A 10594-nucleotide genomic window follows, 5' to 3' on the forward strand; every position below is an offset into this window, starting at 1 on the left:
CATGCAGGGATTACTGAATGCCAGGGTAGGATGGGTGCTCAGAGGACAATATCTTGGGACCTCTTACCACCCAGAGGGCAAGAAAGACATAAGCTCCAGAGATGCTGTCTTAGTTACTGTTCCATTGCTGTGAATAGACAACATAATGAAGGCAACTTCTAAAAGAAAGCTGTTTGGGCTGGAGAGATGGCTCAGAGGTTAAGAGCACTGACTGCTCTTCCAGAGGTCCTGAGTTCAATTCCCAGCACCCATATGGTGGCTCACAACCATCTGTAATGAGAAGGCACCCTCTTCTGTATACATAATAAATAAATAAATCTTTTTTTAAAAAAAGGAAGCAGTTAATTGGGGGCTTGCTTATACTTTCAGAGGGTTGGTCCATGTTCATCATGGTGGGGAGCATGGCCATAGGCAACTAGACACTGTGCTGGGGCAGTGAGATTACATCTGATTCACAAGATGGAGGCAGAGAAAGGAGAGTGAAGGAGGGAAGGAAGGTAAGGAGGGAGGGAGGAAGAGAGGGAGGGAGGGAGAAAGGAAGAGACTGGGCTTGGTATTGGCTTTTGAACTTCAAAGTCTACCCTGAGTGGCACACCTCCTCCCACAAGGCCACAACTTCTCATCTTTACCAAACAGTTCTATCAACTGAGGACCAAACATTCAAATATATGAGCTCATGAGTACATTCTCATTCCAACTGCCTCATATGCTTGAGTAGATTCATAGCGATCAGAGACTCTAATGGAGGCAGTTGTTAGCCCTTTCCACTGAGGGTCTTGTCCTCAGCATAGCAGCTCCTGTTCAGCTCACCAGTGTGTGGCAGGGTCCTGTGCTATTGTTCCCTTTTGGGGGAGGGGGCCAAGTAGGTGCAGAGTCAATGACACATACTCCGGGAGAATGTTGAAACAACAAGCTCAGTTTATTCAGGAAGAAGCAAGTCTTAAATACCCTCCACCCACCCTGGGGAAAGGGCTGATGAATATGCATCTGCTGGTGTGACATGGCTGCCTCTCACTGTTCCAGGTCACCTCCAGATCATATCTCAGCTGCTGTTGCTAAGGCCCTTAGGTAGACCCAGGTTGGCTCTCAGAAAGTATCTTTTACACTGGTTCATCATACATGAGTCATCCCATACCAGTATATCCAATTGCTAATAAGAGCTAGAGGACCCCAAAATTGTGTTGTCTCAAGAAACAGTGGCCAGGGGCATCTTGGCTAAGAAGCTGAAATATAGGTGTGGTGGAGGCTCATATATCTGAATGTTTCATCATTAGGGAGTAGTGCAACTTGACAGAGATTAGGAGGTGTGACCTTGTTGGAGGAAGTATGTCATGGGGGTGGGCTTTGGAGTTTCAAATGCTCAAGCCAGGTCCAGTGTCATTCTCTCTTCCTGCTGCCTGCTGATCTGATGTAGAACTCTCAGCTACCTCTTCAGCATCATGTCTGCCTGCATGCTGCCCTGCTTCCCACTATAACAGTAATGGACTAAACCTCTGAAATTATAAGCCAGCCCCAATTAATACTTTTCTTTAAAAGAGTTGCTGTGGTCATGGTGTCTCTTCACAGCAACAGAACACTGGTGAAGACAATAGGTAAGGAAGAGATGTCACCACCAATGAGGGCAACAAGTGAGCTGGCTAAGATGGATCCCAAGACCATGCAGAACATCACCTTGGTGGTGGAGACATACTTGCAGCAGAAGCAAGATGAATTTCAGACCATTCCCAACTAGAATGGATATTAAATAAGTAGTCATATTGACAATCTGGAGAAAAACATCACTGGCTTCATGACACAGGCTGGGGTAGAATTTGAAGGCAGAAACAAGATACTTGCCACACAGAAGTGAAGCTGCAGTTGGCTTACACTGAAACCCAGAACATCATTTTTCCAAGCCAAGAGAAAACCAAATGGCTTCATTCATTTAACTACTTGGTGAACATAGTAGTTATGTACTTATTGTAGCTAACTATAGCAGTTATTTATTGGATTTTTTTCAGAGACAGGGTTTCTCTATATAGCCCTAGCTGTCCTAGAACTCTCTCCCTCTGTAGACCAGGCTGGCCTCGAACTCAGAGATCTGTCTGTCTCTGCCTCCCAAGTGCTGGGGTGAACGGCCTGTGCTACCACCACCCCAGCAACAGTAGCATCCAAACAGGGACTTGAAAGTACATATGTTTTGGCAAAGAATGCATTATTATCAGTTTATACAGTTAGTTAATAATGTTAGTGTATCCCTGTCTCCTCCCAGTTTTATCTCCTAATTATTAAGTACTAAAACTTAGGTGGTTCCTGAAAAAAAAAAAAAAAAACAGGTGGAGCCATCACCACAGTCCTTTAACAACCTTCTCCGAAGGAACATTACCAAACTCCTTTTATGAGGCTACAGTTACCCTGATGCCCAAACCACACAAAGATGCAACAAAGAGAATTACAGACCAATATCCCTCATGAACATTGATGCAAAAATATTCAACTAAATATTAGCAAACCAAATCCAAGAACACATCAAAAAAATTATCTACCATGACCAAGTAGGCTTTATCCCAGGGATGCAAGGATGGTTCAACATACGAAAATCTGTCAATGTAATACACCATATAAACAAACTGAAAGAAAAAAAAACACATGATCATCTCATTAGATGCTGAAAAAGCCTTTGACAAAATCCAACACCCATTCATGATAAAGGTCTTGGATTGATCAGGAATACAAGGAACATACATAAACATAATAAAGGCTATTTACAGCAAGCCAACAGCCACAATCAAATTAAATGGAGAGAAACTCAAAGTGATTCCACTAAAATCAGGAACAAGACAAGGCTGTCCACTCTCCCCATATTTATTCAATATAGTACTTGAAGTTCTAGCTAGAGCAATAAGACAACAAAAGGAGATCAAAGGGATACAAATTGGAAAGGAAGAAGTCAAACTTTCATTATTTGCAGAAGACATGATAGTATACATAAGTGATCCCAAAAATTCTACCAGGGAACTCCTACAGCTGATAAACTCCTTCAGTAAAGTGGCAGGATACAAGATCAACTCAAAAAAATCAGTATCCCTCCTATATACAAATGATAAAAGGGCTGAGAAAGAAATCAGAGAAACATCACTCTTTACAATAGCCACAAATAATATAAAATACCTTGGGGTAACACTAACTAAACAAGTGAAGGACCTATATGATAAGAACTTTAAATTTCTGAAGAAAGAAATTAAAGAAGATATCAGAAAATGGATAGACCTCCCATGCTCATGGATAGGTAGGATTAATATAGTAAAAATGGCAATCTTACCAAAAGCAATCTACAGATTTAATACAATCTCCATCAAAATCCCAACACAATTCTTCACAGACTTGGAAAGAACAGTACTCAACTTCATATGGAAAACAAAAAATCCAGGATAGCTAAAAGAATCCTGTATAGTATAGCAGCCTCTGGAGGCATCACCATCCCTGACCTCAAGCTCTACCATAGAGCTATAGTAATAAGAAAAGAAAAGAAAAGAAAAGCTTGGTATTGGCATAAAAACTGACATATGTACCAATGGAATCGAACTGAAGACCCTGACATTAATCCACACACATATGTACACCTGATTTTTGACAAAGAAGCCAAAACTAGACAATGGAAAAAAGAGAGTATCCTCAACAAATGATGCTGGCATTAACTGGATGTCAACATGTAGAAGATTGCAAATAGATCCATATCTGTCACCATGCACAAAACTCAAGTCCAAGTGGATCAAAGACCTCAACATAAATCCAGTTACACTGAACTTGATAGAAGAGAAAGTAAGACGTACTCTTGAACGCGTTGGCACAGGAGAACACTTCCTAAATATAACACCAGTAGCACAGACACTGAGAACAACAATTAATAAATGGGACCTCCTAAAACTGAGAGGCTTTTGTAGGGCAAAGGACATGGTCAATAAGACAAAAAGACAGCCTACAAAATGGGAAAAGATCTTCACCAACCATACATCTGACAGAGGGCTGATATCCAAAGTATATAAAGAACTCAAGAAATTAGACATCAAAATACTGAACAATCTAATTAAAAATGGGCTACAGAGCTAAACAGAGAATTCTCAAAAGAAGAATCTCAAATGGCTGAAAGACATTTAAAGAAATGCTCAACATTCTTAGTCATCAGAGACATGCAACTCAAAATAACATCTTACACCTGTCAGAATTGCTATGATCAAAAACACTGATGACAGTCTATGTTGGAGAGAATGCGGAGCAAGGGCAACACTCATCCACTGTTGGTGGGAGCGCAAACTTGTACAACCACTGTGGAAATCAGTATGGCGGTTTCTCAGAAAATTGGAATCGATCTACCTCAAGACCCAGCAATACCACTCTTGGGCATATACCCAAGGAATGCTCAATCATACCACAAAGATACATGTACAACTATGTTCATAGCAGCATTATTCATAATAGCCAGAACCTGGAAACAACCTAGATGCCCATTGCCACACCAACTCCAGTGTCGTCCATGTGACATAAACAATTATGTCAATAATAGCAGACGGGAAATACGTGTCCACGGGACTAAGCTCCCTGGAGGTCCCTAGCAGAGTGCCCGTGTTATGCCTCCTTCTTGAAGGAGACATGCTTCACAGATCATGAGCTCCCTGGGCTATGGGTTTTGTATAACTGCTTTTCTGATAATGTTCTAATTGATCTATAAAACACAGCCAAAATTAATGAATGCTTGGGTTGTGGACTATGGAGGAAAGGGGAAGCTGGACATGGACCTTATTTAGATATAGCAGAATGAGCTATTCCTTAAAGACCTCAAGCTGCTAGATAATAGAAAGTATAATAGTTCAGGCACTTCTGGGGAATGAACACTCACCCACTAGGAATCCTTTACGAATCCCAACTAAAGTGATTTATGGCAGAAAACGTTATCTCATAGGAGGTAGATGGTGGGCCCCTCTGTTGAGGAAGTTCAGCATGGGAAACTTAAGGACTACAGCAGAACCCCTTCCCCTTACAGGAGTAAAAGTACAAGAGTCCATATTTCAGCAGGTAAAAAGGTTTTATATTAAAGAGATATATAGTAAAGAACTAAAGAAAGACTTAGGGAGGATCTTCAACATCCAAATTGGCTAAGTGGGTCATGAGAACCAAAAAAGTAAAAGTGCATAATAAACTAGTGAGTGGCTGAGATAAAGATGAAGGACACAGCTGCAAGAAGCCTTCACAAGTCTGGGGACTGTACTAAGTTTAAAAAACACAGACTGCTCTTTGGGTTATAAAGCTCTTGTGGGTGAAGGGATATGTCTAGCACCGATTAATAATTGTGTGCTTGCTGTTTTTTTTAAAGATGATGTAATTGAATTATTGCCAAGCTCTTGTTGTTCCCTGTAGGACTTGATAGTTTTCTTTTCTGTATATAAACTACTGATTTGCAGAAATAAAATTGCAGCAGATTCAAACCACTTCTGAGTGTGTTGTCTGTCATTTGCCAAATCCTTGCCTTCCTGACTACCCAAGCTCTGGTCCCCCTATGGTCATGGTACCCCCGATGGGCCAGTCCGTGACAGCCCATCAACTGAAGAATGGATTAAGAAAATGTGGTACATATACACAATGGAGTACTATTCAGCAGAGAAAAACAATGACATAATGAAATTTGCAGGCAAGTGGATGGAACTAGAAAATATCATCCTGAGTGAGGTAACCCAAACCCAGAAGGACAAACATGGCATGTACTCACTCATAAGTGGATACTAGATGTAAAGCAAAGGACAATCAGACTGCAACCCATAGATCCAGGGAAGCTAACTAGCAGGGAGGACCCGAGGATGACTGCGGCTAATAATAAGTTTTGGTTTTGCCCAATCACTGGGCAAGCTTTAGTGAAACATTTCACTATTAGGATAAGAATTTGTACTGTATCAAGCTGATGAAAGGATATGCTGGCTGTACTTTCAGGAGAGGAGGCTAAAATCTTTTTAGATTATGGATTAGCCTATAGAAAAATGTCTGCTGTAAATCAAACAGTGAAGGGGAAGATGAATAGGAATCTCACTTACACAACTTAAGTAAAACATAGCTCTCTGAACAGATGAAGATAGGTTTCTTCTGTATCCCAGAATCTAATCAATATTTATATGTATAATTCAGCTAATATGTGGCTTAAAAGGGCTTATTGGGAAATGTTATCATTTTTTACTATTTTCTACAGAGAAAATATTTTCCAGTTTCAGATAACTCAGGAATTATAACCTGCTTTTATGTTAAAAAAAAACATTTAATTGGAAAATGCTGAAGGAGCACTGAACTCAATGTTATATTTACATATCTATATCTTTATAAAGTTATGATTATAAACGTTTGTTTAAAAAGAAGTGGTGCAAATGTGAAATTAACAAAAGTTGTAGATTTTCAACACTGTACATAAACTCCTTTGTTACAAATAAATATTTTTTTGTAATTAAAAAAACCCTCCCCGCTGGGGAAGTGCTAAGCATAATTCTCTAATGCCAGCTCACATCCGAGAGCTTAAAGTGCAGGAGTCTGCCAATTAGCTCTCCAAGCTAACAGTGAGTGAATCTACAGATAAGTGGTACTGGCTCTACCAGGCTGTTCTCTGCCCTGTATCTCACCTCCCCCACATTCCACTCTGCAAATGGTAAGGGTTGCTCCACCTTATGAGAGGACCGCACAGATCCTCCTGCCTGGGCTACACAGGTTCAACCAGAGACATAATGGACCAGAGTGGATCTCATGTGCCTCTAAAACATCTCAGGTACTTTAGCTGCTCCACAATGGCAGACAGTGGCCCAGAAGGCAGCAAGTTGCCCAGGACACATGGAGTCAGGTCCCCAAATTAGCACCCTTCTTCCAGGCTTGAGTCCCAGTACCCTGGATTCTCAGTGACTTACAGGGCCTGAGCAGGGAGACGAGACCATCTGCCTTCATGCCACTGAGAATAGACAGGACCTTGCGATATAGTATGGACCAGTGGCCCCTAGACACAGGCTCCTTCGGAATGAGGAGCTGGAGAGGGTGGACAGCCACACAGAAGGGGCAGTCTCCTGTGACCAAGGGGCTCTATCTAGAGCCTGCCTGAGACTGAGTCTGTGCCCTCTAGCCCCTCCCTAAGGTCTGAAAGGCTCAGGAATATGGCAGTTTAGAGTACCAAAAACTAGTGTGTCTAGTGGAGCATGACTCTACCCAGAAGACACGGGAGTTCCCAACTGGCCTTGCTGGCCCATCAGATGCATTGTATGGGGATAGTTTCATCTATCCAGGGTTCTGCCTTCTCACAGTCCAGCTGTGCTAATGTGCTAGGCACAAAGTCTGTGCCCGGTGGGAAGGGGCCCCTCTCAGCCAGACCTGCAGCTAGGAAAGAGTGCCACCCAAGGCTGGTCAAGCTTACTAGCTTTCCTCTCCAGTTCTTGCTGCTGACTGGCTGGCATCGAGCCTAGCCCTGCCTCAGGCAGAAGTGACCAGAGAACAAAGGCTCAGTTCTTGACGTCTGGGTTACAGATCCCAGGCCAGGGTTGGAGGACAAAGAGACTACCTGCCAAACAGAAGGCAATGGCAGCCATGGGTCAGGTCAGTGGGACCTGAAGTAGGAAGGACTCCAGTCCAGGCTTCAGTGAGAACCAACAGGAGGATCCATCTGGCTGCTGCTGGGTTTCCACTTGAGTCAGAGGCAAATCTTCCCACCCAAGCTAAATGGATGTTACACATTCCATGTGTTACCTTAAATGTGTCACGCCACTCTGTACCCCATCTCTCCCACCTTCCCAAAAGACCCCAGGGCCACATAACCAAAACTGTAGCTCTGGCAACTACACTGTCTGTAAACTAAGGAGGTGTCTGTCTGGCAGTCACACATTCTATAGGTAAAGAGGAATCTAACTCCCAAGGCCACACTGTCCCAAGAACACCTGGTTATATACCTACTGGATGAGGGTCAATAGGGAAAGGCTACTGCAGTCCTGTAGCTAAGAGCAAAACAGGATCCAGGAGCCCAACCGAGGGCTGGCCCATATGCTCCAGGGCAGAACAGGCCACCCAGGACAGGTCACATTCAGGCATCCTCCAAGTGTCAGCCACGTCTTGGAGTCCCTCCTGATCTACTACCCTGCCTGAGAAGTGCTATCTTAGGAACCTTACAGATAGTCTTGTACTTGTTGGGTAACAGCCTCTGGCCATGAGGAATTGAGGCTCGTTGTTCTGGGCATTGGCCCCTAGCCATAAAGATATAGCCCCAGCCTGACAATTCCACTCCACCTGCAGAAACAATACGCCTAGGTATCAAAAACAAAGCGCCCCATTTCCAGCCTGTGCATGTGTGTGTGTATGTGTGTAAGTCGTGTGTGTGTGTGTAAGTCTGTGTGTGTGTGTGTGTGTGTGTGCAGTTCCACTCCACCTGCAGAAACAATATGCCCAGGTATCAAAAACAAAGCACCCCATTTCCAGCCTGTGCATGTGTGTGTGTATGTGTGTAAGTCTGTGTGTGTGTGTGTGTGTGTGTGTGTGTGTGTGTGTGTGTGCGCGTGCGCAGTTCCACTCCACCTGCAGAAACAATATGCCCAGGTATCAAAAACAAAGCACCCCATTTCCAGCCTCTTTCTCTTTCTCCCTCCCCCCTCCCCTGTGTTTGTGAGTGTGTGTCCCACCCCCTCTAAGCATGCTCAGCTTTCATCCCATGGAAAGGTTGGGGCCCCTCACTGTCCCGATAAAGCAGCCTGGTGAGATCCAGTTTGTCTGCTTCTCTGCCTCATTTTCCTCACTGTGCTCTCCTCGGGACATTGGCTCTATAGGCGGCAGGAAGGTGTCCATGAGTGTAAGGCCATAGTCACCCTATGCCTCTTTAAGCTCTGAGTCTTTGCAGGACATGGTCCAGTCTGTCCTTAGACCTGAGGCAGGAATGTGCAGAAATGTCAAGAAGCACTTTCCAGGGGCAGACCCTGGCCCTAACCAATGATAAAGGGCCATGCTGAGGAAAAATAGTTACCTCAGGCTGCTTGCAGGTTTTGAAGAGAAAAATGGCACCAGGCTGAGAGGTGAGATACTCCACCAGGAACGACCGACCCCACCAGGGCACAGGTTTGTGACTCCAGAGCCATAGCCTATTCCAGTGACGCTTGCTCTGTGCTCCCACTGACCTGCTAGGGCAATGGGTTCTCTTCTAACGCCTATGGGTCACCTACCAACCCAGGCATTGCGATTCTAGATGGTCAGCAACGGGAGCTTGTAACCACAATACCCAAAACAAGAGCAGGTCTTCGGCATCCCACATGTCCAGGGGCAGGGGCTGGTTCAGGGTGACCAGCACTGGATAGGTGTGCTGGGCCCAGTGAGCACAACCCCCTCCGGTGAGGGCTCCACGCCTACAGCCAAACAAGGCCCTGGATCCTGACCATCTTCATGTGGCAGCTGTCCTTCTACTTCTGTGAAGCACACTGCACTGGAGGACCACATAGCCCCTTGTAGGCCTGGGCAGGGCCTGCCCGTGCCCCAGCCATCTTTCCTAGGGCTGAGACTGCCGGGCCATGCTCTCTGAGCAGCTGCTGGCCCGGGCTGTGCTCCTCCCACCGTCCTGCTGCTTAGGTAACGAGGTCTCATATTCCAACACTTTAGATGTCTGGAGGTGGAATCCTAAACTCCTAATCCAAACACAACAGCCCCTCCCAGTGTGCACACTGGAGACTTCCTGTCTGCAGTGGAATGGGAGTAGTCCGCCTCTGGGGTCCTCTGTTCTTGCTTTTTAAGTCAGGATCTCCCTACGGAGCCCTGGCTGGCTTGGAACTCTCCAATTCAGAGATCGGCCTGCCTCTGCCCCCTGAATGCTGGATTTACAAGCAAGCATCGCCACACCCAGCTCTCTGCCACAGGGGGATTGACATCTTCTGACGATAAGTTTATTCTTCTTCCTGTGTTGAGGCGTGAGACTGCAGGTGTTAGGGGGATGGCTGGGTCAGAGGCCTGAGGTTTCTCCAGGAATACTCACTGACATGCACCTGACCAAGGACACCAGGCCAGCAAACCATGATGGGTTGGGGTGTGCCTCCTATGTATCCATGGTAGGTGCAGGATGCTCCCTGTCCTCCGTGACTGTAGTCTGGGTCAGTCTGCAGACTCAGAAGCAACTTCACTTTTCCAGCTATTTCTAACTAGTTTTCCTACAAAGGCAGAACGCGCTGCTCCCTTGTTCTAGTGGTTAGCGCTACCACAAATCTGGATAGCCTGTCTTCCAGCTACACACTGCTATACCGTAGGCCATGCTGTATTCTCTGATCTTAGATGCCACTAACTTCAAAACGTGCTAGCTTCAGGCGCAAAAGAAAAGCTATAGTGGATCTCTAAGAAGTGACCCTTCCCCGGGGACGGATGAATCAAAGGGGGCATCCCCTAGCTATTCAAGAGGAGAAAACCACAGCCCCTTTGCCCACCCCCTAACCCTGGGAGCTCCAGAAACAGATGCCCAGCGGGAGCAAGAGTAAGGTTGGCACTAACCGGAAGGGCTTGACATACACCTGCTTTGGGACTCCACATTCGCTCTACCTATTTGGACCATGCTAGTGGGCAGGGTGGCTACAGCCTCTCC

Source organism: Peromyscus californicus, unplaced genomic scaffold (assembly GCF_007827085.1).
Source record: "Peromyscus californicus insignis strain IS unplaced genomic scaffold, ASM782708v3 Scaffold_21__1_contigs__length_65335640, whole genome shotgun sequence".
NCBI lineage: Eukaryota > Metazoa > Chordata > Mammalia > Rodentia > Cricetidae > Peromyscus > Peromyscus californicus.